General features: G+C 39.3%; 1 protein-coding gene and 1 pseudogene across 11 annotated transcripts in view; one reads left to right on the forward strand and one right to left on the reverse strand.

Moving 5' to 3' along the window:
- Positions 1-12,204, reverse strand: part of LOC311598968 (selection and upkeep of intraepithelial T-cells protein 9-like) — a 366,712-nt gene that overhangs the window by 35,536 nt on the left and 318,972 nt on the right. The window contains exon 2 of one of the 10 annotated variants that reach the window (XM_084784617.1): positions 6,862-6,947. The exons of 8 other annotated variants lie outside the window; for them this stretch is intronic. The gene's annotated coding sequence lies outside the window, so the exon portion shown is untranslated. Of the gene's footprint in view, positions 1-6,861; positions 6,995-12,204 lie in introns of those variants that run through there. One more of the 10 variants, XM_084784615.1, reaches the window with a different exon arrangement.
- Positions 4,822-10,264, forward strand: LOC311599684 (complement component 1 Q subcomponent-binding protein, mitochondrial-like; annotated as a pseudogene). The gene is made up of 2 exons: positions 4,822-4,905; positions 9,179-10,264. The product of its transcript is annotated as a complement component 1 Q subcomponent-binding protein, mitochondrial-like (transcript).

Here is a 12,204-nt window from a genome sequence, read left to right on the forward strand (position 1 = left end):
TGATTTTCTATGTGAATTTAAGAAATAGATTCTATTCAAGGTTTTAAAATGAATAAGAGATGTGGAAGATAATATTAACACATATGTAGGGCCATTAGATTTTTATAGGGGTGTGTGTGTGTATGTGTGTGTGTAGTTTACAATTTAATAAAAGAAAGACAAAAATATTAATCACTAGTGAATTTTAATATAAACTTTGTAAATGAAGACTTATCAGTGAAAGTGGGGCATATAAACATGACTGTTGGACACCACGGAAACACAAAGGGAAACTACAGAATATATTTTCTTCATACTCTAAAGGAGATAATCTTTTTACATTGATTTTCTTATTTTATTTTGAAATTGTAATATAATTAGATCATTTCTCTTTTCTCTTTCCTCCCTCCTAGTTCTTTATGTAGAACTAAGGCCTCATTGTCTTTCTCTCATCCACTTGGCATGTTAACTGTTGTTGTCCTGGTTCATTTTGTGCTTAGGCAGTCACATTGGTGAAACTTTGCGAGTGTATCTTCTAACAATACCAAGAGACACAGGCTCACAATAAACTATCTGATCCTCTGGTCCTTACAATCTTTCTGCCCTCTCTTCTGTAATGTTCCCTCAGCCTTAGGTACAAGAGTTAGAACAGCTAATCTTGAAATAACAGACAATATCAAACATTGGGGATGGTGAGGATAAAAGTTAATTTTCAAATATTTCTAATAGTTATGATAAACTATAACTGGATGAGGACTGTTAGGTAGTCAACCAAAATAGAGCAATACAGAAAGGCAATAGTGTATCAGGATTTGCATTTGACAAGGATGGTAGAGCCAAAGGAGGAATAGCAATCAAAAAATAATCACTTGGTGATCTGATGATTAGAGGACATGACAGTAAATGTTTTGGATATCAGAATCTTGATTACATGCATAAGAACTAAACAGATATTTGGAGGAATAAAAAGGATCCAGTCTTCCTTATAATTTGATAAAGAAGCTACAAATACAACAGAAAGATAAGTTCTGTCACTGAATTATAATTAAAGTGATTGATTTGAAACCATTGATTTAAATATATAAATATATAGATAATTAACATGTGAATAGTGAATAGTAGGTATACAAATAGATGATAAATAGATGACAAATGATTAATCGATAGATAGATAGATAGACAGATAGATAGATAGATAGTTGTGTCTGTTGAGAGAACCTAGGAACAACAACATTTCAGTATCACTGAGAGCACATAGCATGCAACAGGCTTTCTAAATACCATTGCACTCAATGGCCTATGGGTCTTTGAACAAGTAACCAATGTCAGGAACAGAGTATAAAAAAAGAAAAGTTGATCCTGGAATAAGAATAAGAGAAAGAAATGGGATTGGAGACTCACTATGGCTAAATTAGGGACAACTTGAATTTTGAAATAAATGTCATCACATTGAATTATATCTGCCAAATAAAATAGCCATGAGTTAAAATTGACATAGATTTAAATACAAGAAAAAAATGAGAAAAGGATCAGAGCATAACGTGAACCTGTAAATGAATAAAAATCTTGACATTAGTGAGCAGGATTATCTGCTTAGGCGAAATCCACTCAGGTTTCTAAACTTCCTACAACTTTCTGCTCACTTTCCTATAAGAGGTTTAGAAAAAGAAATCTTCCAAGCCAGTTTAATAGGGATTTCCCTCTTTGATACCTTAATATGTGCTCTGGTCCCTCTTACGCCTCCCACCATGTTGTCTGACAGCAAGAATCAATTCTGTTAGTACAGTTTAGCCAGAAACTCTTCTCCTCCCTTGTTCACTTTTAGAAATTCTCCATCAACCAACACAAGTCTGTACTTGGCTATAAACTCCCATTTTTTTCATGTTGTATTCAGTTAATTATAATCTCATCTCTCTCAAAATCAAATTGTATTTGTCTTCTTTTTCATCATAAGGGTACTGAGTAAAGTCTTCCCTGACATGGTTTAGCAAATATCGTCGAATTATTTTTCTATAATTAGAAATCTCCATTTCCCCCTAGAATGCTAATAATTGATTTAGCTAAAAACACAAATAGACACAAAAACTAGTAGACACAACAAAAAAGAGAAATGAGATCTTATGTAGTGACAATGGAGTGACCCACAAAATAGTTAAAAATAAAAGTAGAGGAGAGGTAACTTTATAATGGAGAAATGTGGTAGACACCTTATGATTTTCTTTGTCCTGCTGTCTCACGAAACTGTTACCAACAGTTTCACCTAAATTTGTATTCATGGGACATGATCGTTTATATTTGGCTGCAAAATAAATTACCTGTTATTCTCTGAGATGAGGTGGTTTTTCATTGATACTTGAAGCAGTGACTAACGTTTGAATATTATTTCAAAGTTCAGCTTCTGACAGTTGCTCCTACACCAAAACTGAGGATGTGGTAAATCAGAAGAGTGTGGACTGGCAAGAACCATGAAAGAACTAAAGACACATAAACTAATGAACTGGATTCTGGAAGGTGAGGGCATTTTTTTTTTTTTTGGTTTGATTTTTTTTTAATGAGGAAAGTCCCACAGCTGTTTTCCCTTCTGATTAAATCATGGGAGGAGGAGAAAGCTATCATAAACAAAAATGAGAACAAAAAGATTAACCGTCATATGTAGGCTGGAATAATCTAGTAGAGGAGCCTTCGCCACAGAGTGGTCTGTGCACGTGCCTAGAATGCAAATGAAAGGCAGAGTTGTGGGGACACAAACCTGCAATGCCAGTGTTCGCCGTGGGAGTGGAAATAGGAGGATCCCAGAGGCTTGCTGGCCAGCCCATCTAGCCAAACAAGTGAACATGAGGTTCAGTGAGAAACTCTGTCCCCAAATTAAAGTGGAAAATTATTGAGATAAATACCTGATGTTGATCTCTGACCACACTCAAACACACACACACACACACACACACACACACACACACACACACACACACAAATAAACAAACAAACAAACAAGCAGTATTGGGTACTATACTTATTTAGAACATTAAGTTTTTAAATATAATTATTAAATATTAGATCAAAATATTATTTGTAAATATAACATAAAAATTTTAAATAGAGAAAAATGTCTAATAAAATAAGAATAGAATTTACACAATGAAAACTATAAAATATCATTTAGAGAATTAAAGATGATATGAATGCAAACCTATAGCAAGTTCATAGATTGACAAAGTATTGTTTATAAATGTACTGTTAATTTTCACCTATAAGTTAAATTTAATCCTAAAATCTAAATAGGATTTTAAGGAAGTTGGCATAGTGCATATATAATTTTGTAGAAAAGCTCAGGATATTGATTATCCATAAATATCCATTTTCTCAAGTATTTAATATTTATTTATTCATTTACTTTTTTATTTTCATGAGGCATGGCCCTTCTACGGTCCCAAGCATGACTTTGAGCTCCTCAGCTCAAGCAAACATCTAATATCAGAGACTACTAAATCATTAAAAGTGGGTGTTGGTGGTATATATCGTACCAGGGCCCCCAAACCTTAGCACAACTGACTTCATGATGGAAGTAACATTAAGCTTTTAAAACCCTTCACAAAGACTGCACCACCTGCCAAAACTAAAACAAAGGCCTAATCCATCAAATCCGTAGTTCTGAGGAAGTCCTATAATGTACTAACATTGTTTTTTGTCTTTTGTAGCTCCACTTCTGGCTAAATGTTCTTGTTAACTGAACTATGTCAACACAGAACATGGTTTCTGTGCTTAAAAGCTCACCCTGAGAAAGCCTCAGTGCTACACTGGGATCCCAAACACGCAGTGTAGTAATAGCCTGGCTAATAAAGGCTTTCTATAGGCTTAAACCTACGTCCAAGCAGTTTTCTCTGATAAATACCAAAAATTGTGATATTTTTGTGAATCTTACAGAATTGTAATGATGCATATGCTAATCTGTACAGTAAAGAATTTTGTTTGGTGTCATAACTGTTCAGTATAGCCCTTTGTAGCAGAAATACTTTGATATGCAACATGAAAGTGGCAGTGATCCTGTAAGAGTTTGTAGGCATTTAAAAAAAGGAACCACTGCTCCATGACTTAGACAAATCAGACTCTAGTTTGCCTAATGCTTTGACATACTTCTCTGAGTGACCTAGAGACTGTGCCATGATCATAGCCAGACAGGAACAGAGCAGGCCCAGATCTGCCCATGATTGGCACCTGGTCTGATTCCCAGCCACAAGATGTCCTTAATATCAGGCAACCAGAAGGGCAACTGCCCCTAGCCTCTGCATGTTACCTACAGGACCTCCCTGGATCTCTGATGGATCCAGTGTATTCACAGAAGCTGCACCCCAATCCTTCCCCCTCAGGCTCCATGGCTATCAGTACCATAGTCTTGGCATTTGGAATACGCCAAATTGGTATAACCAAGTGCAATATGGCCATGACTACCCTTGAGCAGTCTACCAGCAACTCATCCAGCCTGCTGTGCCTGGGATTAGCCTTCTGTGAGCAAGACTGAGTGGCACTCATCCTGTGCAGAGGTTCATCCTGAATTACCCCAGCCCCCAAGACCAAAAAAAGAGGCCTGCACAGAGACTTTTCTTTCCCAGTGCTCCCAGGAGACCAGCTCTGTTGCTCAGCACCTGACAGAGGTGGAGCTCCTGAGGAGTTCTCAGTACATCTTGCAGAGTTGAGGCCACAGGGTCTACAGGCTCCATATGCAGCTGCTGTGCCTAGAACCCCTCGCAGCCACCTAGGAACCTCCTAACTCAAGGGACTCTAAAAGCTAACAGTTTTACAGAGGAATTACGCAAAGTCTTTACCACTTTTTCTATGGACACCGCCATGGAGATGGTGAAATTTGTGAACTTCTTGTTAGCCAACGTCTTCCAAGCCACAACTGACATATATATAAGGATAGAATCTAAGGTACTAATATCATTAAATATGTGGAGCACAGCCTTGAAATAAGACAGTAGTGATAATCATAGCAATCGGTCCCAAATGCAAACAGGTTGCAGAAGGCACTGAGTCACAGCTGGAGGAGGAAGAGCATGGCTTACATACTAAGTATATTCATGGAATGATGAAAATAGAGTTGATAAAACAAGGAACCATGAGTTTCATACTCATCCCTGTGTTCTTCCCAAATCCCAAGAAGAATCATGTGCCCTCCTAGAATCAGGACAGTCATGTTTCCAACTGGTCCAAGAAGAGGAAGAAAAGAAGCAAAAGAAGGAGGAGGAGGAGGAGGAAGAGGAAGAGGAGGATCCTGCTATCCTGCTGAGGCTGCTCTGAAAGGAAGACTATGTGGCTCCTTTCTGTGGTCCTCTGCCCATCTTCCAGGTGATACCCTTGTGGCATCAGTAATCTTCAGAGCAGCAGGACCCCATTCTCACCGTGTTCTTCCAGCTGAGGCTGAGTTATAGCACTCAAAGCTGTTTCTCAGTGACTCCTGGGGGAGAGGCAACTAGAGCCCAGAATACCTCTTCTGCATAGCTCCCTGCCTCCTAACGCTTTGCCTGCTCTGTATTTCCCGCCTTTAAGAAACATGCAAGGTGCCTATGTCCTTCTGAGTCTGAGTTGTCCATGCTGGGCTTCCAGTACTTAGTGGATAGTACAGGGGATGGCAGCAAATAAACATGACCACAAACACTCTCTTATCACTTCAGCCACTTTTTTGTGTTGGCCAGATGCTTTTGCATCTCAGACCAAACTGATTCTTATTAAATGAATTTTAGAGCAATTTTATTTAGAGCAACTGAATTTTTGATAGAGACATTATGTGACCATAAAGGCTTACATTGACTTATAAGAACTATCATGTAGACCAGCTTGTTACTTAAAATCTGGAGCGAATCAAGTTGGACTAAAGTGATAGGTGGTCCAGGAAACATGTTATTGTATCTGTCAATGTGCACAAACAGTCCTATCATAGTCATGTATTACTAGCATGGCTGTCCAAGGTTTGCTACTGGAAAGGAAGCCGCAACAATCAGGTGAACTAAGCACTTCATCCTATGGATGTCAATCTGACTTTATTCAGAACAACTCTAGTGTTCATTCAATGAGCCAGCCATGATGAAGAAGTGAATGTTTATAATTTCAACAAAAAAAGTGGATCCCCCCCTTTCTTCTCTTTCTACTGAAGCCACTGATTACACAGATGCCCTTAGTAAGGACTAACCATCACAGACTTCCCACAGTTACATATTATGTTGGATCACTTCTTTCCCACAGAGAAGAGCAATTCATCTTCACTGAGTTAGATAACTGACACAAAATTGTATCTTGTTGAGGACATATTACAGGCATTATCCCCATCATCTCTTCTTGGGATGCTAGATTAAAATCTGTACTTAAAACTATCACATCTGGTAAAACAGCATGCTATTCTAAGAACCACGCTCCTGTTTATAATACTGATGTACATTTATAAGTAGGGTTTGAATGTGTCCTTTCTGTAATCATCACATTGGTCCACCACCAACACCCAGCATCTTAGGTTTCTAACAAGACAGCACATTGAACCTGAGTGACTCTGGCTTAAACAGTTTAGACGACATGAGGAAATAAGGATAAATCATTGTCCTGAAGAGGAACAAGCATCCGAGGGTCCTTTTCATTAGTGCTGTAACAATGTAAAGAAGATAAGGCAACCATTGTTCTGAAACTGCCTTTGTCAGCATCCATTTGCCTAGGAACAAACTGCAAAATCCAAAGTCTTTGTGAACTTTCCCAAGGCTGGCCATTAGCAAACTTCTCTTGTTGAACAATACACATTAGAAGCCAATGTAGTAGGAAAATTAGGATTATACACATTTTACAGACTAGACCCTATGACTAGCCACCAGCACACCATAGGCAAAGTGTTAAATTACTCACCCAAATGTGATTTAATCAATGCAAATTGTCAGCAAGTCCTTGCTCCCTCCGTGTGCTCAGAAATGCTACCATAGAAGCCAAAGTTGCTGTGTGACAAGAAAGAAGGGCAGAACTAAGTTAACAACCAGCTCATTCACAGTGCATAATTCAGATTAGTTAACTGGAGCCAAGCCAGGGCAAGTCAGCACTAGAAGCAAAGAGCTTTTACTAGAAGCAGTTTAGCAGCTTGAGTCCTAAGGGAAGGAAATCCCCTCACTTAAGATTGCAGAAAACCAATTTGATTTTTCTTTCAGCTTTATTGAATTATAATTAGTAAAGAAAAACTGTCTATTTAAGACATGCAAGTTAGTTTTTTGACATATAAATCCTAAATTGCCACAATCAGGTTTATTTGCATATTATTATCTCACATATGACTTTTTTGTGATAAGTCCTCATGAGAAGTACCTACTAGGCACACTTAAGACAGCATGTGAACTGTAGCCACTTGGTATATTACATCTATAAAACTCAGTTATCGTGCACAGCCAAAATGTTGATTAGTTATTACCTCACTTCTTCCTTTTCTTAGTTCATTGAAAACGTGGCAAACACTTTTCTACTCTGTAATGTTTATATATTTGAGCATTTTGCTTTGCTTGTGTGAGATTTGTCTTTCTATGTATGGTGCTTACATCATATCGGATACACTAGATTCTAGATATGGAACTATGGGATGGTCCTGAGTCTTTGGTGGCCAGGGGTGAGTATTATGGTGTGGATATGAAATGTTCCTCACAGATTCATGTATTGAACACATGATGACAAAGTGATGGCTCTATCTTGGAAACCTCTGGAAATGTTAGGCCCTGAAGGAAATGTACACTGGAGCTTCTTATCCATGACTCCTTCCTGTCCCACTGCTTCCCAGTCGCCATGATGTTCAGCTTTACAATGGGCCAGAAACAGAGACTGGAAACCACTGCCTGACTTCTCAGAAACTATAAGCTAAAATAAAATTTTCTTCATTAATCTACTCAATTAAGTACTTTGTTAATAGCAACAAAATGTAGCTAGGGATAATTAAAGGCAATAAATGGGATATACTTCTTATCAGAATAAAAAAATTAAGACTAAGTCATTATTTTAATAGATTCAAAAATAAGTATTTGACAAAATTCAGGCATTTATTAATGAGTAAGACTACTAGTGGGAAAAATTACACAAGGAATTTATCATGAATGTCATATGCAAAGTTATTGTTTTGCTTTGTCTCTCACACAAAAAGGGAAGGTTGCCTTGGGGATAGGAGGTTTGTATACCCGGTGATCACTGTTGCCTGAAATACACTCATCCTTTAGCTTCCATATGGTGTTGGTCCTGCGACCCTCATGTCTACTCATAGACACACAATTTTCTTTTATAAAAGCAATACACTGTTTGCATCTAACCTATTGAAATCTTTAACTTATCCTTAGATTAGTTATGGTATCCAATAAAATATAAATTTATAAAACAGTTGCTATACACTATTATGAGCATTAGTATAGCCCTCATGTTACCTTCCTCAAAAAATAGATTGTCACAAAAAATAAAATAAAAGAATGATCCCATTCTAACCTGTGCTGTCACGTTTTGTCTTCCACAGACAAGAAAACAAGATTAGTACATATTCAGTGAAGGCACAACAGCTTCATAACAACTTTTGGCTAAATGATGTGTGCACCTACAGATGCACACCTGTAGATCCCACAGGTTTAAAGAGGTACATTTGTTTATGGAGGTAAAACAGTTCTTATAGCATAGATAAAGAGAAGGATATACTCAGAGAAGTGGCAAACTCTGACTCCCCATCCATTATAGTAAAAAGAGTGGAGAAATTAGCAATTTCCAGGATGAGGATGTAAGTTCTTATCAACACTGAGGATGGGTAGCTTACCTCACCAGCAGGCACTCACAAGACTCACACTTAGATATTATCTCAGCTCACAATGCAGGCACACCCAAACTGGGGGCTTATTCATTTGCCCATTTGTGGTGTGGACAAATATCTTGCTCATGCCCCTCAAGAACCTCTTGGACTAACCGGTAATTACTTCAGAGACTTCTAATACACACATCTTCAAACTCTAAGCCCCAGCCCGAAATGACCAGAACCCTGGAGGGACTGAGGCCAGTTCGGCTTTGTCATTATTTTTAAAAGCATAAGAATAGTTAAGTTTTTAAAGTCTTGTGAAACAGAACAGCTATACAAGAAACTATGTGGTAAAACTTTCAAGTATAACATTATGATCAAAGATTAATATTTTGTTTAAGATTTCAGATTACAGTGTCTTAGCTGGGTCGTCCTTCCCTCCACACGTGTCTGCCCCACTATGCTACCTCACCAAGGGCCTTTGTGCTGCCATCCAGGCCCGCCGCTTCGGCAACTACTGCAGCCGGTACCCAGGCCGGCCGTGCCTTGGTCTGCTCAGCCGGCTCCGTGCTGCGCTCTGGCCTCCTGAAGCCCCGGTGCCCTGTGCGTGCTGCTGTGGCTCTCTGCACACCGAAGAAGACAAAGCCTTTGTAGAGCTCTTGACTGATGAAATTAAGGAAGAGAAGAAAATCCAGAAGCATAAGTCCCTTCCCAAGATGTTTGGAGACTGGGAGCTGGAAGTGAATGGGACAGAGGCTAAATTATTGCGCAAAGTTGGTGGAGAAAAGATCGCTGTCACTTTCAACATTAACAACAGCTTCCCTCCAACGTTTGATGGCGAGAAGGAGCCCTCACAAGGGCGGAAGGCTGAAGAACAGGAGCCGGAACTGACATCAAATCCCAATTTTGTGGTTGAAGTTACCAAGAGTGATGGCAAGAAGACCCTGGTACTGGACTGTCATTACCCTGAGGATGAGATCCGACAGGAAGAGGAAGCCGAGAGTGGCATCTTCTTTATCAAGGGAGTTAGCTTCCAGAGCACTGGTGACTCTGAATGGAGGGACACTAACTACACAGTCAACACGGAGTCCCTGGACTGGGCCTTGTGTGACCACCTAATGGATTTTCTTGCCGACCGAGGGGTGGACAACACTTTTGCGGGTGAGTTGGTAGAGCTCAGCACAGGCCTAGAGCACCAGGAATACATCACTTTCCTTGAGGACCTCAAAAGCTTTGTCAAGAGCCAGTAGAACCGTCAGAGACGGGAGGCCTGAGTTCAAATGGCAGGCTTTGGCCAATGAACAAAAGCTACCTAGACATGAGAATTATGCTTTGAAATGGCTGCCACCTTAATCTCACGGGAGGAACAAAGCAAGCTTAACAGTTTATTGCTGTTACACTTCCATTTGCTATTCATTTGGGGTTTTTTCCCTATACAAATCTATTATTTGTAGATTTTTGTATAACATAATGATGGAAAATAAAATTGATTTTACCTCCTCAAAAAAAAAAAGATTTCAGATTACTATCACAGTTTCTACTGATGACAACTGGGGCTAAGTTATAGCTTGTCAGCAGTTTGCTGTGATGTGCATATAAATGTTGATTGATTGGTAAGAGCCAAATGGAATTCTTCACTCCCTTTTCTCATTCATATTACTTGACTAATCATCCTGTGACCATCTCAAAGTCAATTTCTGTTAGAACAAACATGCTCACCACCTGGAATTTCAAACAAATTCTCAGTAATTTGAAAAGGGACTGAATCTCCATAACAGTTGGCTTTTGATAAATCATTCCCATATACTTTGAAAAATACACCCAATGGCATCACACAGCACAATGCCATTTCCCCCTTTGGACGGTGCTATGGTTTGGCTACAGTATACATGTAGCCCATAAAAGTCTGTGTGCTGGAGGTTGATGAGGCAATAGAATCTTAGGAGTTGGAGCATGGTACAAGATAATTAGGTCATTCAGAGTGCCACCCACAGAAAGGTTTAATTCCCATGGAAGCAAATTGTTATGAAAAGCAAGCTGGCCTCATCCCAGTCTCACCACTTGAACTCTCACAATTCTTTCTTTCATGGCAATGACATGCATCATGGAACCTGTGCCAGAGCAGAACACTCCATTCCAGGGTAGAATAGATAGGGATGCAGGTTGCTGACCCAGCCTCCAAAACTGCAAATTAAATAAACTCCCTTGTTAAGTACGCAGATTCGCTCATATATTCTGCTGTATCTACATAAGATAGGCTAGAAAAGACAGGAAAAACACAGTAGTATATCAATAGTCCACTAGTATTGGGGGAATTTTTCTTCTCCTGGCAATAGCAGGGGTTTTCATACGTAAGCCATTTCTCTACCTGAAATATACAAAGTGGTTTGGTGGTAAGTAATGTTTTGAGAAGCATGCACCACTCTTAAAATAACAAGTTGGAAATTATTGCTGTAGCAATGGATGGCCAAACAGGCCATTCACATGAAAGTTTTAGGGCTTGGGTGTGCCCTCCGGCCATCTAAGTCTCACATAATTATACAGTAATTGTACTGAATAGGATCATTATGATACCCGATAACGCCTGTGGATAGACACATGATGAGTTAATGAGTAGGTGGAGCTACAGCACAAAATTTTCAGAGAGTCCCTTAATCCCGGAGATGCTTTCTAGAAGCAGCCAGAGTTTCTGAGACCTCACTGACTGGCAGACCGACTGATCTTGTTATGACTCTGTTTCATAAAGTGATGGGCAGACTGTGTGTTGAATACTTGTCCTATTGCCCTAGTAAAAACCTTACAAAAGGCAACTCAAAGAAGGAAGGATTTTAATTTAGCTCCTGGTTAGATACAGCCTGCCGCGGTGGGAAGACGTGGCAGTGGGAGTGCACAGGTGTCTTAGTCTCCTCGCCTTCACACATCTTAGAGGAGGAAGCAGAGATGTGGTGGGTTATAAAGCAACCTTACCTAGCAAGCTCACCTCCTCCCAACTCAGCTGCTACCAGCTGAGAACTAAGTAGTCCAATGCAAGGGTCTGGAGGGGTGTTTTACATAATACAACTGAAACAAGAATTCATCGATTTTTAAAAACTGCAGCAGTCCCAACATAAACAGAAAAATTTATCTCTTGATTTTAAGAAAGACAATACTTGAGTATTGCATAGCAGTAAGGTTATCCAAAGAGAAAGGAGAAAGTGGGCATAGATCACTTGGACAGATGATTCCCCCAATAAGACATAACAATACAGATGGGCAGTATTGTTGATAGAAAAGAAGCAAACTTCTATCCTATAGGTTTCTACTTACCATCCTAGCTTACAAAGACTTTGGAACTTGGAACCAATTATAGGCAGAATACGCATCCAGACATCAACTGAGGGGCCAGACAGAGGATAATTTCAGAACAAGAATTATAGTCCGAACCAATATCAGACATGCAGGATTCTTAG

The sequence above is a fragment of the Acomys minous genome (assembly GCF_964271855.1).
Source record: "Acomys minous genome assembly, chromosome: 6".
Taxonomy (NCBI): domain Eukaryota; kingdom Metazoa; phylum Chordata; class Mammalia; order Rodentia; family Muridae; genus Acomys; species Acomys minous.